Here is a 25,350-nt window from a genome sequence, read left to right on the forward strand (position 1 = left end):
ATATATGGCTATTTTAAGTGATTAGTTGATTGTCAGTTAATCAGGACATGTGGATTAAATTTCTCCTCATAAATACCCATTGGTTTAATATTGTAGGAAAGCTCAGAGTAGGGTTCCTCAGAGTATTTGTTATTACTTACTGACTTTTCAAAAAGCAATGAAGTCATGGTTGTTGTTGAGCCACTCAGTCCTGTCTGACTCTTTCGTGACCCCATGAATTGTAGCCTGCCAGGTTCCTCTATCCATTCCCAGGCAAGAATACTGGAGTGGATTGCCATTTCCTAGGGGATCTTCCTGATTCAGGGTTCGAACCTGAATCTCCTGCATTGGCAGGCAGATTCTTTACAATTAAACCACCAAGAAAGCCCAAGGAAGTCATGGAGAAAATATTAATTCAAACTTCAAATCCCCTTCCCCAATTATGCCCAGTTTTTAAAATAGTTTATACATAGGCGTAAGTAGTAGTTAAAGGGACAAAATTTGCTCAGTGACATGCTTTATTTAAAAACACAGTGGCTCCATTTGTGCATTGGTACAGAAAGCTATTAGCAAATTCTCTATTCAAATGAATTACTGACATATATGTATTGATTTTCTTCATCTACATCTACACTCTTCATCTACAACAGTGAGAGAGAAGAGCTGAGAGTCTAACTCCCTGCCATGACCTCCTAGGCTGAATATGATCTGACTCGGACCCATCAGTCTGACCTCATTTTGCACCTCTTCCCACCATATTATTTTCCAGCCATATGGACCTACCTTCAGTTTTTCAATCAGAGCAAGTGTGTTGCTACCTACCCTCTCCCAGAACGCAGTGCTAGTAGGCTCAGAGATGCCTTCCCCATCTACCTATTGAAGACACTACAGACCTACCTTCTCATTGTTCTCTGTCTATACTTAGATTTGTTTCCTGCATAGCACATATCATTATTGAAGTTAGCTTAATGTATTTGTTTCCCACTTGCCTCTCCTTTTCAGAAAATAAGCTTTATACAACCTAGATGTCCATCACAAATAAAGATGTGGTATACACACACGCACACACACACAAAGGAATACCACTCAGCCATTAAAAACAACGAAATAATGCCATTAGCGGCAACATGGATGGACCTAGAGATTATCATATGAAGTGAAATAAGTCAGACAGAGAAAGGCAAATACCATGTGATATCACTTATAAGTGGAATCTAAAATATGATAAAAAATAAACTTATTTACAAAACAGAAACAGACTCACAGACATACAAAACAAATTTAGGGTCACCAAAGAGGAAAGGGGGTGGGATGGGATACGAGTTTTGCATTAGCAGATACAAACTGCTATACATAAAATAGATAAGCAATAAGGTCCTACTGTGTAACACAATATACTGTAATAAACCATTATGGAAAAGAATATGAAAAGGAATATAAACATATATGTATTAAAAGAAAACATATATATATGTAACTGAATCACCTTATTGTATATCAGAAACTAACACAATATTGTAAATTAACTATACTTCAGTTAAAAAAATTTTTGTAAAGAAAATAAGCTTTACAGGAGAAGTTGTATTCATCTTGTTCAGTGACATGAGAAAGATTCAGCACACAGTAGGTTTTACATAATGAATGAATGAATGAGCCTCTGATATAACCTTGCAGAAAACTGTACAAATATCCTAGGGAAATGGTTTGCTGCCATAAATGAAAAGAATGAATCAAATAAACGTGTTTTAATGCTGGTGCTTCTGTGGGACACTGAAAGCCTTCAGCTACTCCAGGTTCTCTGGTCAAGAGACTTTCAACCCTAGTTGGGGAAAGGCCTTTGTCTTTACCTAGTATTATGCCCAGCAGAGGGGAAGTCTCTCTAGGACCATTCCTGGAGAAATGGATTAATATCAGGACCAAAGGGTGATGTCACAGAATGAAGAGGGTGCTGCTTACGAGGTGATGACTGGGAAAGCCACACTGTCAGTTCCTGGAGCATCTGAGGGGCAGAGAGTGAATAATGGGTGATCCTCATTGTGGAATCTACATAAAAGAAAACGTACAAGAAAAAGGAACAGGAGGTCTGAAGCTTTAGTGACTTCACTCCTGGGGCTGATAAGTGTAAAAATTATTACAAGTTTTAAAAATAATTACTATTGGTATGCCATCTCTTAATTTTATTCCCCAGGTTGGCATATTCTGGCAAACACCATTGCGTATTTTAAGAAGAACCTGCCCCCCATCCCCAATTTCTTCCAAGAACAATCTACCCTTTAGTTGCTATGGAACATAGCCACTCTCTTTTTTTAATTCAGTACTCCATTTTCAAATTGTGTATTCTCTATTCTCTCATCATTCCAAAGCATTTAAAAATAAATTGACTGTTTTTATGGGTGTGACTGCTCTCTTTTTATGTCCTTAAAAGAAAAGAATTAAAACTGAATGACAAAAATAATATGGATTATGCTTCTTATTTTCACAGAAATTTTCTTTGAACTTAGAAGATTTTCAGAGTCTATAAATTATGGCATTTTCTTTTGTCACTATTAATTAATGTCTATTTGAGGAATATGACTCAAGTCTTTCCGTTAGGGAATAATAAAGTTAATAATAGATGAATAAAGTTCCTGCCTCTCAAAGAATGGGCAAAAATATGTATGTATATGTATACGTATGTATGTTTTGTCTTTTCGTCTTTCTCTTGTTAATAGACTAGTTTAGAGATGGCAACAGTAAGTAAAAGACAATTTGCATTTTCCTATGCAGATGGTGATTGCAGCCATGAAATTAAAAGACGCTTACTCCTTGGAAGGAAAGTTATGACCAACCTAGATAGTATATTCAAAAGCAGAGACATTACTTTGCCGACTAAGGTCCATCTAGTCAAGGCTGTGGTTTTTCCAGTAGTCATGTATGGATGTGAGAGTTGGACTGTGAAGAAGGCTGAGCACTGAAGAATTGATGCTTTTGAACTGTGATGTTGGAGAAGACTCTTGAGAGTCCCTTGGACTGCAAGGAGATCCAACCAGTCCATTCTGAAGATCAGCCCTGGGATTTCTTTGGAAGGAATGATGCTAAAGCTGAAACTCCAGTACTTTGGCCACCTCATGTGAAGACTTGACTCATTGGAAAAGACTTTGATGCTGGGAGGGATTGGGGGCAGGAGGAGAAGAGGACGACAGAAGATGAGATGGCTGGATGGCACCACTGACTCGATGGACGCGAGTCTGAGTGAACTCCGGGAGTTGGTGATAGACAGGGAGGCCTGGCGTGCTGCGGTTCATGGGGTCGCAAAGAGTCGGACACTACTGAGCAACTGAACTGAACTGATTCAGTTCAATTTAAAACAAATCAACAAACATATGTTAAAGAGATACAATTTAGCCACATTAAGATATGGACATTTGAGGACCTGCCTGTGAAAACAACATACTGATTTCTATGACCGTATAACATAATTTGGTAACTGAATCTAACCTTATTTAGTGGACAGGAAGTTTCAGTCCAAAACCAGATCAGAAAAAATTCCAATAGTATTGGTGGCTCAGATAATAAAGAATCTGCCTGCCAAGCAGGAGACCTGTGTTCGATCCTTGGGTTGGGAGGATCTCCTGGAAGAGGGCATGGCAACCCACTCCAGTATTCTTGTATTCTTGCCTAGAGAATTCCAATGGACAGAGGAGCCTGGCAGGGTACAGTCCATGGGGTCGCAAAGAGTCCGGACATGACTGAACAACTTAGCACATAGAACAGACAAAAGAGGAAAATCTAAATACTGTTCTGAGTAATCCAAATTATCATCTTTCCTTGCTTGAAGGTTTTCCAGTGGGTGTCATCACATGAAACAGACAGTCTGGTGAAAGTGCAGGATTGTGTCATTATTCTAAACATTTAATTTCTTGAACTGAAAGATCATGAGAGCCAAAGAGAAAAGTTGTTTGTTGGCAAGGGGATAGCAATGGTCAGGGAAATAAGTCATTGCAAGGAAGGGGCTGAGGAAGATGCTTCACCTGCGCTGATTGAGATTAAGAGTTATTATCTGAACCACACCTCCTTTCCTCAAGCTCCATCCCCTTCTCATTTCCAGACAACAATTGTGAATTTGCCATTTTATTGTTAGCTTGGACATAGTTCAGCCATGTCCAACTCTTGGCAACCCCATGGACTGTAGCCCACCAGACTTCTCTGTCCATGGGATTTTCTAGGCAAGAATACTGGAGTGGGTTACCATTTCCTCCTCCAAGGTATGTATCTTCCTCACCCAGGGATTGAACCTGCATCTCCTACAATAGGAGGCAGATTCTTTACCACTGAGCCACCAGGAACATAGTTCATGAGTAACCTAATATCAGACTTGAAGTCACTGCATTTCTGTAAAGGTTAGCATTAAAAGAGGCTTTATAAACAAGGGAAGTTTGGTCAGGTAACACAGAGGGCCACTGAATCCTCTCAACCCCAAAAGTACGATGGTAGAGAAGGGAGTGAGTCAGGCCCCAGTGTTGAGAAAGTTCTCATTAATTCCAGTGGGGCTCACTCACTTGGTGTCAACTTTGGACACCTTATGTCCTGCCTCTCAAGATCGCTTTGTCTATTCAGTGTCTTTTCTAGTTCCATACAATTTTTTAATTGTTTATTCTATTTCAGGAAAAAAAATTCCATTGAATTTTGATACGCATTGCATTGAATATATAGATTGCTTTAAGTAATGTGGACATTTTAACAACATTAATTCTTCCAATCCATGAGCATGGAATATCTTTCCATTTATTTGTATCTTCTTCAATTAAAATGGCACTTAGCAGAATTAGCCCTATTTCCAAAATCATTCTCTATTTTGGGACTCAGTTGCTTTAGCAGTGTAACATCCAAAATAACAGCCAACTACTAGTAAGTGATGATTAGGAAAAATATCAAGAAAATTTCTATTTTTGTGAGTTTACTTCATACTGAGAAAACATTCAGTTTTCCAAATAGTTTACCTTGGGAGGGAGAAGAAGGAGATTAAGGGATCTGAGAGGTACTGATGATGAGCCACAGGCTCTCTGCCCAGGCTGCCTGTTTCTGTTCAATATGAGTCACTTCGTTTCTGTTCAGGATGAGTCACTTCGTTTCTGTTCAGGATGAGTCACTGCCCTTAAGGGAGGCTCTGGCTGTTGGGAATCAATGTGTGAGCTTTGCATTCACACCTTTCACAGGCAGAGACTCAGTGGCAGCTGCTATGCACAGTCTAACACTGGCAATGACCACCTTTCCCAACAGTTCATCTCAGTAGTATCTTGGGTCCTAAAAACCTTGCAGAAAAGAGACTTTTTCAGCAGTTGTTACTTTTGCTTTTACATATGAGGCGGGGTTTTGAGTGTATAGAGTTTCTACCTTATTGTGGGGTGTTCTAATTTCACATTACACATCAGTGCATGGGTGGCCTTCTGTCACCCATACTTAGCATGCTTTATGAGTGTTATTGCATCCAAAATAAGAGAAGAATCGTTATGCGGTTCATGATTGATTCTTTTTGCAACAACCAAAAAGAATGAAACCAAATCTGTCTGGTGATGTGCATGTTCTAACTTGTTTTGGAAGAATACACAAAAATTGTATTAGTCCTAAACCCCAAATTCTCCTTATGCCTTTTTTTGTCTTGTGCTTAAGGTTTTACACTTTTTAGGTCTTTTCTTTGTGAGATATATATCAAAGCATATTTATTCAAGTGGATAGACATATCCATGAAAATGAATTCAAAACACAGTAAAATGTGGTCGGTGCTATAGCTTATTCATGATTGAGAAATGATGGAGAGGTGGTGAGGAAAGAGAGTGCATAAGACTAGATAACAAACCAGAACCTCCCTTTCCTCTGACACCTTGCATTGCTAAGAGACAGCAAACTTCTAGAGTCACCTTTCCTGTTAGTCAGAATAATTTGTGCATTATGGTCTAAACCCTCTGTCTAAATCCCCTTCTCTCCTCCCTCCCTTTTCTATTAAAAGAAGGATATGGGATATTTTCACAGGAGGAAGGGAAGAGCTGCCCATGCACGGGTGCCCTCTATCCCCCAGTACAAAGAATCTTAAAGAAAACCCTATGGCCATTCCCTAAATTTTGTTCTACTCAAGGGAAGTGATGGGAAGGGAGACAATTCCAATCTGGAAGAGGCATGCATTTCTTGTCAGAAGAGCTTGAAATCAAATGAAGCCTTTCCATCTGCCGCCAAATGCTCATTTCCGTACGGATCTGTTTTTCCTCCCCTTCACTTTGGTGTCACACTCTAGGGACTTCTGAGTCATTATCACCGTCATCATCATTTTGAAGCACGCAAGACTTCACAGATCCCTTGATCTTTATACCTTGTCCCCAAGGGAGGATATGGTTTTCTCCCTTTCAGTCATTGGCCAGCTCTACTCCCTGTGTAATAAAGAAGGTCACCAGGCTGGTCAGCAGCTGCCCTCCCTCTATTTGTCACCACTAGTTGGGTCTTTTCTTCTGCCCCATTTGACCTGAGACCTTCATTCACCCCTCACTTCCTTTCTTATCCCAGTTCACTGCTTCACAATTCCCTTGGCTAATATTAAAATCCTGTCCCCAATACTAGAATATTTTATTAATATTTTCTTTATCTCAAAGCTTAGAGAAAAATGTAATTTTAAAATCAAATTTTCTGAAGATAATGATAATGAAAGTATCTTTCAGGAAAATGAAAATTTTTTTGAAACTTTATTCCTTTTGACACCATCTATCAATTTTCTAGTAATTTTTTACTTTTTATTTTCAGTTGGAGGATTAGTGACGCTTTACCCTCTAAGCCACCCGGGAAGCCCCAGAAAGTCGCTCAGTCGTGTCTGACTCTTTGCGACCCCGTGGACTGTAGCATACCAGGCTCTTCTTTCAATGGGATTTTCCAGGCAAGAATACTGGAGTGGGTTGCCATTTCCTTCTCCAGGGGATCTTCCTGACCCAGGGATTGAAGCCGGGTCTCCCGCATTGTAGGCAGATGCTTTACCATCTGAGCCACCAGGGAAGTCCACCAGGAATCTCTTTTAATAAACACTAAGGCCTAAATTTTTAAGTCAATTAACCAATTAATTATGTCTTGCATCTGGAAATGGGAATGTTTAGTGTGATTACCAAATCCCCATGTAGATCAGCTGAGTTATTGCTTGTGATGGGGAATTATAAAAATTACCAGTTCATGAATTTGCATTTTTATCAAGAAATAGCCCTTAAGAGTTCTCCTTAATTAATAGAACTGTGATAGATTATAGCATTCTATGTATTTTTGTATATGTACTTAATAATTATAAATGATAACAGTTTTTCTCTTTATTTAATAGAGAAGCAGAGTACTAATCAAATAAGGTTATTTTAACTGTTTTGTAATCACATATCTTATGCCTATATTTTCCTTAAATTTAACTTGATCTCTCAGAAGTATTCTCACTGATTTAGATTTATATCTGTATTAACAGAGATCTATATAGATATGTCAGAGAAGGCAATGGTACCCCACCCCAGTACTCTTGCCTGGAAAACCCCATGGATGGAGGAGCCTGGTGGGCTGTAGTCCATGGGGTCACGAAGAGTGGGACACGACTGAGCGACTTCACTTTCACTTTTCACTTTCATGCATTAGAGAAGGAAATGGCAACCCACTCCAGCATTCTTGCCTGGAGAATCCCAGGGATGGGGGAGCCTGGTGGGCTGCCGTCTATGGGGTTGCACAGAGCTGGACACGACTGAAGCAACTTAGCCGCAGCAGCAGCATATAGATATGTAGACTTCCCAGGTGGCGATGGTTAAGAACCCACCTGCCAATGCGTGTAGACTTAAGAGACATGGGTTCGATCCCCAGGTTGGGAAGATCCCTTGAAGAAGGGCATAGCAACCCACACCAGTACGCTTGCCTGGAGAATTCCACGGACAGCGGAGCCTGGCCAGCTATGATCCATAGAGTCACATAAAGTCGGGTACGACCAAAATGACTTAGCACACATGCACGCATACAGATATGTATATAAAATTACAAAATTTGTTTCTTGGAAAGTAGTCAACAAGATAATATGCTCTAGCATCTGCATTTGGGGGAAATGGCTGGTCTGAAGGAGATAACTACTTGATGTTCTTTGTAGTCTCTTTCTCACGCTCTCTCAAATATAATCTTCTCATGGATGCTCTTTCTCATCACCTAGGACTCAGCTCAGGCATTTCACATTCAGGGAGGTCTTTCCTCTGCACTCATTTCAAGGAGTCCCTGGTCCCTGCCTTCATATGCTTTTTGGTAACATTCTAATTCAATTTCTTCATGATTCCAATTTCTTTCTGATAGTATCTTTCCTATTGTTCAATTGCCCACTTACTTTGATTGGCCTTAACTACAGTGAAATAGTGTAGTGTTAGTCTTTCAGTCATGTCCAACTCTTTGCAACCCCACGGACTATATCCCCCAAGGCTCCTTTGTCCCTGGGATTTTCCAGGCAATAATACTCTAGTGGGTAGCCATTCCCATCTCCAGGGGATCTTCCTGACTCAGGGATCAAACCGGGGTCTCCTGCATTGCAAGCAGATTTTACCATCTGAGATACCAGGGAACCAAAGTACAATGTAAACTCTGCTTACTTATCTCTTTTGCCACCACTAATGTCCTCAGTACTTACAATGGTGTCTGGAACCAAAGAGGTGCTCCAAAAAGAAATACTGACTGAATATGTGTTAATAAGTTGCCGTTACTGCCAAAGTCACAGAGAAAAGATACAGAACTGGTACTAAACTGGAGGGGAAGGGGTGTCTCCCAGGCAAATTCTTTACAAGCTACTACTTTGAACCACAAGGGCAAAAGAGTTTCAATCACCCTGTCTGCAGTTACCGCTTTTAAGACTTCTTAAAATTGTTACACCTGAAAGGACATGGAAAAAATCATTTTCAAAATATAGTTTTTAAAGAGAGAGGAGAAAACAAAGGAAAAGGGAGATCGTAATGGCTAAAGCGTTAAAAGATGTATTTTAAGGAGGCTTTAACTGACTTTTTTAGTAAAGGTGATTTTTGTCCTTCAAACTGGGATAAGTGGCTTATGGTGGGGAAAATTTCCTTTTAAAGCAGATTCTCACAAGCCAAGTTTTACATGCAGAAGTACCTTTCTGTTTCCTTGGCAGGTCTGCATAACTCTTAGTTGGGAGACCTCACTTGGGCAGGAAAGGTCAGTGGTCCCCTTCCCTGTTGCTTTCCCAGTGGCTCTGCCCTCTTCTCAGCCCAGCAGCTCACCATTAGGTGAGCAGGGAAACAGTAATCTGGAAGAAAAAGCCAGGCACTGAGCTATACCTGCTCCAAGCATAACAGGATAGGAGAAGGCAGTTGTGAGCCACCTGAAGGACGGCTACATTTCAGAGGAAGTCAGCAGGAGATGACAACTTGGTTGTTTTTGTTTTAGTTTTTTAAAACTTTATAATCAAGGGTGATATTCTTAGAGAAAGGGCACAAATCCTAAATGTAAGAGAAGATGAACTTTTATAGACTTGAGCACCCATGGGTAGTGAAGTTAAGTCTCTCAGTCGTGTCCAGCTCTTCACCACCCCATGGGCTGCAGCCTACCAGGCTTCTCCGCCCCTGGGATTTTCCGGGCCAGGGTACTGGGTGGGTTGCCATTTCCTTCTCCAGGGGATCTTCCCGACCCAGAGATGGAACCCGGGTCTCCCACATTGTAGGCAGACGCTTTACCATCTGAGCCACCAGAGAAGCCATACCCTCAGGTAACTGGTATCCAGATCAGAAAATAGAACATGACCAGCCTCTGCAAGTTCTTATGGCCTCATCCTGTCACTAACCCTCCTCATCAAGAATAACTATTCTCCTGCTTTGCTTGTTTATATACCTTATGTTAATTGAATTATACATGACATCTTACTTTGGGTTTTGCTCCCTTCATTCTTCATTGTGTTTGGGAGAGTTATCTGCCCTTAGCATGCCTATGTCTGCTCATTCTTGCTGCTGTGTGGTGCTCCACTGATGAATACAACACAGTCTATTCACTCTGCTGCTACTGCTGCTAGGTCGCTTCAGTCGTGTCCAACTCTGTGCAACCCCATAGACGGCAGCCCACCAGGCTCCCCCATCCCTGGGATTCTCCAGGCAAGAACACTGGAGTGGGTTGCCATTTCCTTCTCCAATGCATGAAAGTGAAAAGTGAAAGTGAAGTCGCTCAGTCGTGCCCGACTCTTAGTGATCCCATGGACTGCAGCCTTCCAGGCTCCTCCGTCCATGGGATTTTCCAGGCAAGAGTACTAGGTGGGGTGCCATTGCCTTCTCGGATTCACTCTGCTGCTGACAGGAAATTGAATAGCTTCTTTTTTGGAGGAGGAGATGAGGGCTGTTGTGAATTCTATTATGAATATTCTGTGATTCTGTTATGAATATTCTAGTACATCTCTTTTGGTGAAGTACACACACACACACACACACACACACACACACTCCCGTTGGATATAATGCTGAGAGTAGATTTTGTGGGTCATAGGATGTGCCTGTGTTTAGATTTAGTAGATAAGCCAGTTTCCAGGGCGGTTGTATGTACTCATAATCACACCAGCAATATAAGAAATGTTCTATTTCCTCATCAATATTTGGCAATTTTTGTCTTTTTCATTTTAGCCATTCTGGTGGATTTATATTGAATGTGGTTTACTTTATATTTACTTGAAATTACTTTGTTTTTAATTGCTCTAGTTACAAGGTTTTGATATTATGTCTGATGCTGAAGTCTGGAGGGAGCTACCCAAGGGGATTACATACAGAAGGAGATAAGAGACCAAATTCATTCCAAGAGAATAAAAAGGTGAAAGGTTCTTGGACTCAGAACCAAAGAGAAAAAATAAAAGAGGGCAGCAAGATTATTTTGGAATCAACTTCATTTTCCCTCCAGCAGTTCATCAGACAAGGTAGAATCCATCTTTACAGACAGAACTACTCTCTCTACTCTAGTCAAGAAAAACAGGACATTCTTTTTTAATCTGTAGCCTTTAACAGGTAAACGGCTATATATTACTTGACTACAAAATACTAAGCAATGGCTAGGTGAATGGACAGACTTGGTGCTCATCCTCCTGAAGTGCCCTTTCTAAAGGACAGTGAGAACAAGAACTCAGAAACTTACAAAGCCTAATAAAGTCCCATAAACATCTCTCCAGGAATATTGGTTTTGGCAAGGGGAGCAGATATGGGTGGGGGAAGTATGTTCCGTTCTACGTTTTTTCTTTTTGTAACGGGTCAAATTATAGGCTGCACTCTTAAGTCAACTAGATGGAAATACAGGGCTTTGCAGCTGAAATCCTGAGGCTTCCTCAAGATTCATGGCATTGGGTTTCTGATTCTTAGAGATAATCAGTGTTAATTCTGTGTCTTTAAAACTGTCCTGCCTCATAAGGATCAGGACTATTGAAAGTCTCTTCACTTTTAAAATCTAAGTATTATATTAATAGTTACCTAAGATTTTTCCACAGGAGAAGCTGGGTGAACGATACAAAAGATCTCTCTCTTTTGGCAACTTCTAAATAAAACTGAAAACATTCTAAATATTTGTCTTCTGAGACAGAGAATCTATCCATAAAAATAATGGTCTTTGAACTCCAAACGACATAAAAATTTTTCTGGGGGAATTTTCTGGGGAATTTCCTCAGAGTCCAGTGGTTAGTTCTTGGCGCTTTCATTGCCGGGACTGGGTTCAGTTCTTGGACAGGGACTAAGATCCTGTAGGCCACGAGGCTGGGGTCCATGGAGTTGCAAAGAGTCGGACACAACTGAGTGACTGAACTGAACTGAAGCCTCAAGGCATGGGCCAAAAAAAAATTTTTCCCTAAGTACTCTTCTTAGGTGATGGATATAAGATAATAATTTTCACTGCTTTATTTCTCCAACATGAAATTGCCACTTAGCCTTCATAAAGATTTTAATGAAAAAAATTAAGAACATAATCAAATAGTCTGCAAACAAACCAGCAAACTAGTTGGATATAATGACCTGCAGTAGGTCACCCATGTTAGCCTCATGTAAGAAAGACAAATAAATAGAATTATTCTGAAACTCCCATGAGGCACTGATTGAACAGGAAAATGTAACTGAATTATTCACCCACCCACACCCTTCCCCTTGGCTTCTAAATTATTCTGTTTTAGTTCTTCAGATTTAACTTTTTAAAAATAAATGACCAGATTTTTAAAATATGAAATGGAAAGCCATTAAGCACTTAACAATTTAATTGCTGCAATTAAAATGGAGAATAAAATAATAAAGATTATGCAATTAGATTTCACTCTACTATTTGAGATGTTTCTTTTTATAAGCTGGGGAAGGAAATAAAACTTTCAAGAATTTAATTGTGCTCTACTTATTCTTGACACATTAAGTTTTTCTTTAGGAAGTCTGCTCTAATTTCTTTATAGAGCTTTCTTTCTGGGGACTCTCACCAATCTTTTTTTTTTTTTTTATCAACAGATACTTGTCTGTATGAAGGCAGAAAGCAAACAAACAAAAGATGAATGATTAAGTAAATGCCGAGCTGTAGATAAGCACCTCATAAAAAATGATAAATATACCAGACATCAGGATGATTAAGTGGAAATGTTATGCATGTTGTAAAACATATGTGAATTTATCCATAGGGTAAAATAGAGTAGCAGAAAGCTGAATACTCCCACCAGGTAAATAATACATGTGAAGTTGGATAACACAAACAAATTCTAAACATGCATAAAACAAAACCAACTAAATACATATTTATTTAAGTGGTCCCATAGAAATTTATACTAGACTATTCACTAATATTCATGTAATATTAGTATGGAACATATTAAAGGGCATTTGGTCACACATACCAAACATGCAAAGACTATGAATGAGTGTTATATATCAGCTATGTTCGCTTTTCACAAAGGAATGTGAGACCCCAGGAGAGGTAATTAGACATTATGGCAGAAGGAGGTGATTGGAGCATTATCTTACTGACGAACTGGTATTTGTGACAATATGGTAAAGTTGTGAATGTGCTCGCTCTGAGTCAAATAATCAGAACTTCAATCAACATAACCACCTGGAAGCTACTGATGGAAGCAAATCGTTTTCAGGCAAGGCTGAAAGGATCCCAGTGTGCCCATAGTGTCTTTTTAATTAGTGGACACTTGCTTTTCTTTCTTTGGAATGCTGTATATATAATTGAATTTAAAGCTCATTCACTCTTATTTATTCTTTCACTCACTCATGTATTCATTTATTCAACATCAGTGAGCAAAATGCTAGAAATCCCTGCACTGAGGAAAGAACAGGAAACAAATAGTAAGACATACAATTAGGAATGTCAATGCAGAAAAATAAAGCAGAAGGGACCGTGGAAAAAGGACGGTTTGCAATTAAAATAAGGGCATCAAGCAAATTAACATTTGCGAGGCAAATAAAAGAGGGAAGGCGTCTTGAAGTTGCTTCAAGGAGTGATGCTCCAGGCAGAGGGAACAGCAAGTGCAAAGACCTTGAGATGGGAACAAAGGTGACTCCTCTGAGGAAGGGCCAGGAGGCAGTGAAGCTGTGGTAGAATGAGGGGCTAGAGACACAGGCCGAGAGGTCAGATGATGGAGGGCTGCTGCTGCTGCCTGGAGAAAGGTTCAGGTCTCCTCTGAGATGGGGGCCCATTCTCTTCCTGGAAAGGACCTGAGGGGATAGGGGCAGGGTGGGGGTGAGCTAGCTGGAGAAAAGAAGTGGTGTGGATGGTGGCAGCAGAGAACAAGGCTGGTTAATCTATGCTCCTTCAGCTTGGAAGCGTATCGATTATTCCCAAACCTGCTTTCGGGGGATGGCTGCAAACACCCTAGGTGTCTCGTGAAGGAGACCCATGTTCTGTTTCCAGCCCAACAGATCCGCTTCTTCTTTGCTGCCACCTCGGGCCGCTTGGCCTCCTTCTTTATCTTTTTACAGTAGCATATTGTAGGCAGGTGGACTTTCTCTGCTCTCAGGACTTTTGAATTTGGAGGACCCCCCTCGCCACCCGCACCAAAACATCAACAGACAGCAGGCATATGCGCCACACAGGTCACACCTTCCCTCCCAGACACCTCTGGCAGATTTTACTTTGCTGAAAGAGAATTTTAAAAATAGTCTCTATTTTATTCAAGTGGACTTGTGAACTTTCACTCCCTCTGCTGGTTGTGAGGAGTGTGGAAAACAACAGTTCTTAGGAGGCCCTGCTAGGAGTGTTCCAGGGGCACCTGTCTGAGACGGTTTCAGTTTCCCCGACTTTGTTGTTGCCGGGTCGCGAAGTTGTATCTCACTCTTTGCAACCCCATGGACTGCAGCACACTAAGCTTCCCCGTCCCTCACCATCTCCCGGAATTTGCTCAAACTCATGTCCACTGAGTTGGTGATGCCATCCAACCATCTCATCCTCTGTTGCCCCTTTCTCCTGCTAACCCAGAGGAAGAAGCTATCAAGCTGGGAGGAGGGAACCAAGCGGCCAACCTGAGGAGGGGAATTTTCGCCCCACTCACGAAGGAGCTCTGAAAGCAGCACTTCCCCACACATGCACAGATTCTGAGGCTGAATTCCAGAGACTCGTGGTCCTGCCCGGCTCCAGGCCCACAAGTAACTTAGGGCAGAATCGGGCTCTGAGAAGTGCTCTTGGGGCTTGTCATAAGCATGAGAGCTTCCTTGATAGTGAGAATGCAGCTGTTCACTGAAAAGTTTTCTGTTTGCGTGGAAATTCTCAGACATGTCCAACTTCTTGACCCCATGGACTGTAGCCCACCAGGTTCCTCTGTCCATGGAATTCTCCAGGCAAGAATACTGCAGTAGGTTGCCATTTCCTTCTCCAGGGCATCTTCCCCACCCAGGGACTGAACCCGAGTCTCCTGCATTGGCAGGCAGATTCTTTAACACTGTGCCACCCGGGAAGACCTCAGGAACAGTTAAGGTAGTTCTATTTGGAGCAGCACCCCCCCCCCAAAATGGGAGCTGATTATAATCTCAAACTAATACCTGCTGGGAGAGGCTTTATCCCCAGTTCATAAAAGGTAGAAAATGTTCAGCTCTTAATATGAAGCTAGGGCAGTGACTTCTAGTGTAAAGTCATTTCCGTTATTCTCTAAACTCATGAAATGACTACTCTGATTGAATCTACTTCCATGAAAGTAAATACTGAGTCCTGAAGCCTTTTTCGGTCTTTCATGTCTTTCTTCTGTGAGACTGAGGGAGCCATCAGCCCTGGCAAAGCATTTATTTTCAGATACTTGCCTGCGCCTGTTGTGACCTGGGATCTTGTTTGCAGTTAAATCAGAGAAACTTAAAAATAGTTTGGGGAAAAAAAAACTAGTTTGGGAAGAAATTCACTTTATTTATTATTTTAATAGGTCAAACATTTCCTACTTCCCTACATGCAATGACTGACACCCCAAATAAAAACAGATTCTCTTTATATACACCTCATTTCCTAGGAAAGCCAACAAACACCAGATATACGTTAAGCAGGGCGTTTGTGTCCCTGCTCCTCTTTGCAGGAGGCAGAGAGCTGGAGGGGCTGCAGTCTCCACCGCCCTCCCTCAGGTGACAGGAGTGCTCTGTGGATGCAGGTGATAACGCAGAAGTAAATGCCTAGCCCTTGTCTCTTGTGAGGACTGCTGGCTGCAGGATGATGATGGTAGCCTTGTAAATCGGTCAGATCATATGTTTTGCCTTCTTCCTTGTATAACAGCTTTTTGTGTACTTTCCTTATTGACCCTTCTTATTTTTTAAAATTATGCATGCTCTTTTTTACAACTTTATTTATTTGGCTGCATCAGGTCTTAGTTGCAGCAGATGGGCTCTCTAGTTGCCGCACGCGGGCTCAGAGGCTCCATGCTATATGGGATCTTGGTTCCCCGATCAGGGATCCAACCCATGTCCCTGGATTGCAAGGTGGATTTTTAACCACTGGACCATGAGAGAAGTCCTCTTATTGACCTTCTTGCTTGTAAACTCCCTGAGGGCTGAAACAATGTCCTATTTTTCAGAGCACTAATAGGTACCAGTTTGTACATCACTGAAGAGATATACTATGTTCTGAATAAATGTTTGTTGAAAGAAAGAATTAATAAAGGTATTCACTTGAGACCTTTCCAACGTGTACCAGAAGCTATGGATTGCCTTTAATCAGTAAAAATATTAATAATGTTAGGTATATTTGTTAAACATTATAATGTATCATGGACTACACTCTGCTTTACAAATATTTTCTCTTTTACAACTTGATGAAGTAGGCCCCAATTATTTATCCCATTTCACAGATGAAAAAAATGAAGCTTAAAGTAATTTAACTATTTCTTCAAAGTTGCCTAGCAAAGGGCTGTGTCCCAACCCACTTATATTATCTTTGATTATTCTCTTATGAAGAGATTTGGCCAGAAGAGGCAGTAGTACCAGAACAAATGGCATCTCATTCTGTTAACCTGAAACTGCATTTTATTTTTAAAATTTATTTTATTGAAATATAGTTGATTTACAATGTTTTATTAATTTCTGCTGTACAGCAAAGTGAATCAGTTATACATAGATACATTCTTTTTTATATTATTTTCCATTATGGTTTATTATAGGATATTGAATACAATTCCCTGCCCTGTACGGGGAATTGTTTATCCCTGTTTGTCCGTATTGTTTATCCATTCTCTATATAATACTTTGCATCTGCTAATCCCAAACTCCCAATCCATCCTTCACCCCTCCTGCTCCCTGGCAACCATAAGTCTTTTCTCTGTATCTGTAAGTCTGTTTCTGCCAAAGCTGTATTTTAAGCCACTTTTCCAAAACAGAAAAATCAAGGACCATGTTAGCAATTAGAGTATGAATATCTTTGGATTTATAGAGATCCAAATATCTGGAATGCCTCTGAAGGAACTTTTACATTTTCATTCATTTAGTAAAAATGTCTTACTGGGAGATGCTGAAGAGATGATTGAGAGACTGCAACTCTAATGATTAAGTCACTAAACCCAGTATGCCAAGGGCTTAATTGAAGTGAAGGGAAACAAAAGTCATTCAGTCATGTCCAACTCTTTGCAACCCCATGGGCTATACAGTCCATGGAGTTCTCCAGCCCATAATACTGGAGTGGGTAGCCTTTCCCTTCTCCAGGGGATCTTCCCAACCCTGGGATCGAATCCAGGTCTGCCACATTGCAGGCGGATTCTTTACCAGCTGAGCCACAAGGGAAGCGAGGACTTAATTAGATGTGTGTACAAGGCACTATAGCAGGTTAGAACAGGCAGCAAGCAATTCTACCTGAGACCCATCTAGACAGCCTTCCCAGGGAAAAGGACATTTGAGGACACTCGTTTGAGGAGTGTCTCAAAGGGCAGGTAAGAAGGAAGTTGGGGAGCAGAGGCACAGTGAGAGAGGGACAGCGTGGGGAAGCGCACACATGTGTTCATACAACGAAAGCTGACTTCCCTAAAATCCCCATTCAGTTCGTCTTCAGTGAATACAATGCCAATTATATATGTATAGTAGTGAAGAAAACCAGGGGCAGATTTCTAAGTGCTTTAATTGATAACCAGACTTTTTTTTTCATTGAAAGTCCATAAAACTAAACCTGAAATGTTTAGTTAAGGGAAAAATAAGGCATTGATGAATTTTGATGGATTGATTGAGACTGGAGAGCGGAGTTGGCTAGAACACCTTTCAGAGGAGCCAGAATTAGTTAGAGCCCTTGTACCATGGATCTCAAAAAAAATAGGTGAGAACAGGTGAGTGGATCAGAGCAAATTAATTCCCTCACCCCATCCCCAAACCCAACCCCAGTCCCAGTATGAGAATAGCAATCACCCTTCCCACTTTGTCTTTGAAAGACAGAATTATCAGGTTGTCACTAGGAAATCATGGAATTGCCAATTTATGATATTTATTTTTGGCTGCTGTGAAGCAGTTAACGAGAACTGCAAAATTAGAAAAGAAAACTGCTATGGCTTCTGTTTCTTGAGAACAGTTTTGTACTGACTTAAGCCCTCAGAGTTAGAGGAATGGAAATAGTACAGTTTTTAAATGTTTTGAAAGATAAATATGATACCTATAATATTGATGGTTCCTTTCCCTACCAAATTTAACTAAAATGACATACTTTTCATTTGTTTGTATTTAATAGTTATACTGACCCTAATGTTTGAATTTTCTTCTTAAAGTCTGTGAAATCTGACTGCCCTGTCTCCGAATTTTTTAGATACATTTTCCAGCCCACAACTTTAATTGCATGTTAATATCATTCTTAACATGCCTTTTCTTAGACATGAACACTGCCTTAAACGCAACATGCACATATAATCTGTTAAAATCTCTACATGAGATCTAATCCACGTGAGCCAAACCAAATTGTTTTATTCCTTTATAAATGATTAAGCATCAGTAGTTGGTATAAATATTGATATACATAAATATGTATTCCTCAAAACATATTTATAGGTATTTATTCTCTGAGAGGCCCTAACTTTAACATTTGGAATATAATAATTATTAGCATAAATTTTTTAAAGAAAGACTATTTGCTGCATATTTAACACTAAATAACTAATATAAATAATGTATGGGTGGTAGACTATATGAATTTTTAGTAAACCTTAGGTCTAATTCCCCTTAAGTCCAATTGAAAAAGGCATGTTTCAATTGAAAGAATACACCACTTTCATGGTGCTCTAGCAAGTTAAAGGGCTTGTCCATTTTCTTGACATTGTATTTACTCAAAAGAGTTTATCTACAGGGAAAGAGCAAGGTTGCAGGCAGCATAGAACAATGTTGTAATTGTCACTAATTAAGTGCCCTCAGCTGTGTCTATACTGGGCCACTATTGACTTGCCTTCCACATACTCAGCTGTAGGTTACCACACTAAAAATTCCTCCGCTTATTACCTCCCTTGCTGTTCTCATTTCTGTGTGGTGAAATATTGACGACTGTCACACTTTGTTCTGTGCGTATCTACTATTCTCCCCTATTTTGAATTTCCTATACAGAAAGTGGCTCAAAGTCAGGCAGGTCTCATGGGCTAGACTGATGAAATGATTCTGAGGAGCAGAAATTCAGAATGATTGTGCTTGGGGTGGGGCTACCCCCATACTAATCCATCAGCATACTCCAAACACACTCTTTATAACCATAGGGAAGCAGTTTCCAAAGCTGCTTGGTAGCTCAGCCAACATCCAACCTTCAACAAACTGCAACCTGATCTGTGACTAGGATCTACTTAGCCTCACGCACTAACCACTGGAGCTATCAGCCTTAGAAACCTCTGAGAGTTGGTTTTTGTCACTTTGAACCATTCTTAATCTTTCTTTGCCTTGTTGCCACATTTGTAAGATGATGAGAGACTAGATGTGTGTTCTCAAACTTTAATGAGCATAGGAATCTCCTGGGCATCATATGAAATTCAGATTTGGCTTCACAAAATCTACAGTGGGGATAGAGAGCTCACACCGACTCCTAGGTGCTGATCCAAGACTACATAGTGCGTGCCCAGGAACTAAGCTGATCTCTGCATGCGTGCTAAGTCTCTTCAGTTGTGTCCGACTCTTTGCGACCCCATGGACTGTAGCCTGCCAGGCTCCTCTGTCCATGGGATTCTCCAGGCAAGAATACTGGAGTGAGTTGCTGTGCCCTCCTCCAGGGGGATCTTCCGGACCCAGGGATCTAATCTATGCCTCCTGCATTGCAGGCAGATTCTTTACCCACTGAGCCACCTGGGAAGCACAGCTGATCTCTGTGCTGCTGCTACTAAGTTGCTTCAGTCATGTCCGACTCTGTGGGACCCCATAGACGGCAGCCCACCAGGCTCCTCTGTCCATGGGATTCTCCAAGCAAGAATACTGGAGTGAGTTGCCATTTCCTTCTCCCCATAAAGGCTTTACTTGTAAAATATACTTTATCCTTAACTATGTATAAATTCACAACCATTCATTTTGTGTGTGTGTATCATGTTATAGGGTCTTATAATGCCAATGAACAAGATAATGAATGAAGGAAAAAATTCAGCCCTTGGACTATTTTCTAAAGTTTAAAAATTATATATATAAATTAATAGTAACTGTAGGAATTAGGTTCCAAAGCCATGTGCCCATGATTTTTTATCACCAAATACTAAATTGTGACAAAGTAGCTAAGTATCTTCATTATCATTACGGCTTCAGAACTTCATAAGGTTGCAGGAAAGACCCAGTAGTATTAGCCATTACATTTTCTTTGGTGTGGTTAAATACACATTCTGAGAATCGACAAAGCTTTCAAATATTTTTTTTTCATGGACTTTATTTTGATGCATTGATTCTCTTCAAGGTATCCCAGAATTCTGAACGTCTTAAAATTTTCTGTACTTTTGTTTCTCCCATATGCCCAAAACCACCCCACTCAAGTTCACAAAGATAAAATTAGAATTTTACCACAGAGAACTCTCCTTCTAGAATCTTTTTATCTGATTCAATGAACAGGTAGGTTTCTAAAATCAGTAGAAATACACTCACGGGAATTAAAAGCCTCTATAGTCTCTTGTTTCTTAGAATGTTACTTTAGTATCTGCTCTCAATTTCAAAATCAGCTTGACTATTTCATATTCTTATGATTTTATAAATCTTGAATAACATTTGTATCTTGGTCGCTTGGTTTTACTGCACCAAATGCTAAGCAGTGGTATGGAAAATGTTACCAAAATATTCATTTTGCATTTTTCTTTATGAGATTAAATGCAATAGGAGCACACTTGAAAAAAAAAAAAAACAAAAACCTGTTTTCCAATGTTCAAAGTCTATCTGAAAGGCTGGAGTAAGGTTTATGCAGATAATGCATTCATGATTGAACTATTTGTATATTAAATATGGTCATAGGATATAAATTAACTTAAGTTCTTGAAATTTATAGACGAATTCAAAAATGTAAATCTGCTCAGAAAAAAGCTATTTATCTCATCCGTTTGTATGGTAATTGATGGTTCATAATGAAATAATCTGATGCACAGAGTCCAGCTAAATTAGCCCAGCCATAATGTACTATCTTGAAGCGACTTCACATTCTCATTAGGGCCTTTCTAATTTCTAAAGCAAAATTAATGCAATTAGTGATCAAATCAATACATATTGATCATGAGTTTCTTCAATATGGCATGAAAATATCAGGTCAAAAAGAAAGGGCTTTTTTAAATCACAGAATTAATATAAGAAATTTAAGTTGTGGGGAAAAGAGCTTTGTTCTATTTTTCTATAGTAGCTCCTATTTACAAGAAAATGACTATGTTACTTTTAACATTGCTGACATGAAATTCAACACAATGTGCTGCACCCCATCTTGCCCCCCAACACATCAATACTGTATTCATTGTCCATATGGATTTTTTTCTCCCCATAAATATCCAAAAGCAAATTTTTTTCCTCATGTGCAGAATTTTAGATGACTAATTACTCAAAAGCATTTTTGTCTTTTTTACATGCAAATGTAAGCAGGATTCCAGGGAGAAGTACATCCCCCTCCCAAGTCGTTGACCCAGTATTTGTACCCAAGGTGGAGTGGGCTGGAGTTAAATGTATGCAGGAAGGGACTTAAAGCCCAGAATAAAAAAATCAAAACACATTTGTGAAAATCAAGGAACTGCTGCTTTTCTACATACTAATAAGCTTATTTCAGTGTGAAATAAAATGAGACTTCCAAGAAAAAAAAAAAAAGTGACTCAGTTCCAGAAGTCCCTCTCACCTTCAGCCAAATAGATTCTGAGATGTGGTTCAACTGATGTCTACTCCTGGCATGTGAGGGGGAATGTGCAATGAACTGTGTTAAATGCTCAACTTCTTCTTCTCAAAGCCACAAAATTATGTAGATCCTGGGAGATATTTCTGAGTAAATCAGAAAAAAAGAACTAATTGTTGGGTCAAGTCTACCTTTGAGATCTTTCAAAGGCTAAGTTGGGGAGAGGACCGGATTCAAAATTCTAAGACCATGGATTGCAGTTGTGGCTGGTGAATTTGCTTCTGCATCCTGGGGACATGTTAGGGTATGAGCCACTTCCTAAGTCATATTTCACGACGGTATTTCCAGAAGCTTTATGGCATGTGAATAAATTCCCTTTCTGTCTGTGATAAAATTCAATTGCTTTGTTTTTTAAAAGGTAATTAATTTGAAGTTTTTCTTGCAATTTTCACACCATATGAACATGAATAAAGCTTTTCATGGTATTTAAATTTATAAACTGTGATGACTTAAATGAATGGCAGTGACAGGTGTACTCTTTATTTTGTTTACAGACTGGTCCCATTGATTTGAAAGTGATTTCACAGATTTTAGTTGAAGTTCAGATGTTTATTCACTGGCATGAAACTCTTTGGTGCTTCTGGGGAGGCAACTTGATGGAACTGATTTAATGTCCTCACTAAATGTCACTGTTTTTTGAAATTAAAAGGTTTGGTGAAAATAATAGATTTATGTTTGCTAAATCACTTTTAAATTCTCTTGAGGGGAATGATACATGTGTTCATAAGTGTTTCTAGAATAGTACTTTAAAACAGCATAACCTTAAGTGTGCTCTATTGGTCTCAGGTCCTATGTGATGCTTTGGCAAAAAAGAAAAGAATTCTATGGAGAAATATGAAATTAAGAAATGTCTATAGACTCCATTGTATTGGGGGAGGAGGAATTTACAATGTACTTTAGTGTAATAAAGTCTCTAAGAAGTCCTGCATAAAGGAACGTATTTAATTTTCTTTAGCTCAATATTTCCCAAATTAATTTCCTAATTAATATTAATTTTCCAAATTAATATCCCTTTAGCTCTGCTTTGGGATACTCTAATTCTGATTTGGTGAGCTACAGAGAAGCTATAAAATCTGAATTCTATTTTGGCCAACAGAAGAGAGCTGGCAAATCCAGCTTACCAAGTTACTTCTCTCCCTGATGTTAATGTCTTATTCTTCAACCTGAAATATTTCAATCACACCAGCACTTAAAAAAACCAAGATTGATAATGCCACCAGTACCATCTAGTCTATAATCTCCCACTTCCAAAGGAAAACATAAAAGAGCTCTTTAAGAAATTAAGTAATGATACTTATTCTTTATAGAGAATACAGATGAGCATAAGGAAGAAAATCTTCCAAAATCCTTTTATTGTAAATATCTTGATGTATATTTCTCCTGCCTTTCTATAGTAATATACATATTTATGAAATTGGGTTGGTATGTACTATTTCATACCTATTCTTTCACTCAGTTATACATAGTGACTGTATTTCCATGTCATTCATTTATAGCATCATTGTCTTCATTGTATGCCTGCTCCACACCGTCTAAAACACACAAGACATACAGTCAGTAAACAGCCATGTGTTTAAGGGCTTCCGTGTGTCCTTGGTAGGTATATGGCAGGGTGGATCCTGTTCAGGCATCACTGTGGTACTGCAGGGCAGAGGGGTGGACTGGGAGGTCAGTTCTTCCTGGCTGTGAATCAGCTCTGCAGAGGGAAACCAGGGACCAAGCCAAAGTGCTGGATGCTGCCTGGGTCCCTTCTTCCTCCCCACCACTTCCCCAGCTCACCTTCCCCAAACACCTTCTCCCTGTTGTCTCTTTCCCTGTAAATGGACCTTTCTCATAGGTTGGAGGCATCATTGCCCCCAGACATGGTCCCTGCAGGGGAGCAAGCACTGGCCTGCCCACTGTCACCGCCTCTGTCCATGAGGATCTCTACGGATGGTAGCCCCAGCCAAACCCACCATCCCCTGAGGCTGCTTCAGAGATTCCTGAGGCCTCATGGTTGATACCACTTCACAGAGACCACTGGACCCCTGGGATTGTTCCTGGTTTCTTGTCAAGCTCCAAAAGCCTGTGTTTGCCTGCTGTAGTAGCCTCAATGGAAGCTAAGGGTGGTGCTAATTTGGTTTGATTTGATATTTGAAGTAACTCCTTGTAGACATGCCCGAGCTTACAAGAAGCCTTGCAATAAAATGGGGGCACAAACAATGAGAGTTTTGAAGGAAATGGAAACCAAATTTCGCTATTTTTAAAAAGAGACTTCTCTTAAGCCCCCAGTCTGATTTAAATGCTCCTGTATTTGTATTTCCCAAATATTTTGTACATTCCCATGATTCCTATCACCTTTAGTGTTTACCTGCCTGTCATTGCCTAGGTGTGCAAGCACCTGAGAGTTACACTGCTCTGTCTTACCTTATTTGCTTATTGCTAAATTTTTATAATCAAGCAAAGACCATAGACACCAAGCTGTGGCAGAGGGAGCTTGAGTTCTTGTTCTAGCTTTGAGAAGTGGTTCAAAACATGGACTTGGGAGGTCAACTGCCATTGGTCAAGTCTCAGATCACCATGACTGTAGGAAAATTATTCACTCTCTCTCTGCTTGGGGTTCTTCATCTAAAAAATATGACTGATAATAGCATGCACTTCACAGGGTTATTCTGAGTAATAAAAAGTTGATGTTTAATAACACATTTAGAATAATACTAACATATCGTATTATATAATTATTCACTGAGTTTTAATTTAGCCATATTAGATTGTTCCCCAAGCCTGTTTCCTCACAAGCTGGGCTATATTGGAAGTGACCTGTACGGTGCCTGGAACATGCTGTGCAGTCTGCAGACACTTCCTGGACCACAGTTATAATCTATTGTGTGTGCCCATGATGATTCTAGATGAGGCGAGCATGGAAGTACAGTAAAGACGTCCTGATAGCACTCTTGCTTCTGGGCCCTCTTTTCTGCACATCTAATAGTGGCTATCAGTTGGCAGCTTTAGTTAAGTTATATCTCCCCAGGTTTTTATTGTTCTGTCTCTTGGAGAGATATTGGTTGTTTGTGTGTGTGTATGTCACCCTGCTTATTTAACTTATATGCAGAGAACATCATGAAAAACGCTGGGCTGGAAGAAGCAAAAGCTGGAATCAAGATTGCCGGGAGAAATATCAATAACCTCAGATATGGAGATGACACCACCCTTATGGCAGAAAGTGAAGAGGAACTCAAAAGCCTCTTGATGAAAGTGAAAGAAGAGAGTGAAAAAGTTGGCTTAAAGCTCAATATTCCGAAAACAAAGATCATGGTATCTGGTCCCATCACTTCATGGCAAATAGATGGGGAAACAGTGAAAACAGTGTCAGATTTTATCTTTGGGGGCTCCAAAATCACTGCAGATGGTCACTGCAGCCATGAAATTAAAAGACGCTTACTCCTTGGAAGGAAAGTCATGACCAACCTAGATAGCATATTGAAAAGCAGAGACATTACTTTGCCAACAAAGGTCCGTCTAGTCAAGGCTATGGTTTTTCCAGTGGTCATGTATGGATGCGAGAGTTGGACTGTGAAGAAAGCTGAGTGCCGAAGAATTGATGCTTTTGAACTGTGGTGTTGG

The sequence above is a fragment of the Capra hircus genome, chromosome 9, assembly GCF_001704415.2.
Source record: "Capra hircus breed San Clemente chromosome 9, ASM170441v1, whole genome shotgun sequence".
Taxonomy (NCBI): domain Eukaryota; kingdom Metazoa; phylum Chordata; class Mammalia; order Artiodactyla; family Bovidae; genus Capra; species Capra hircus.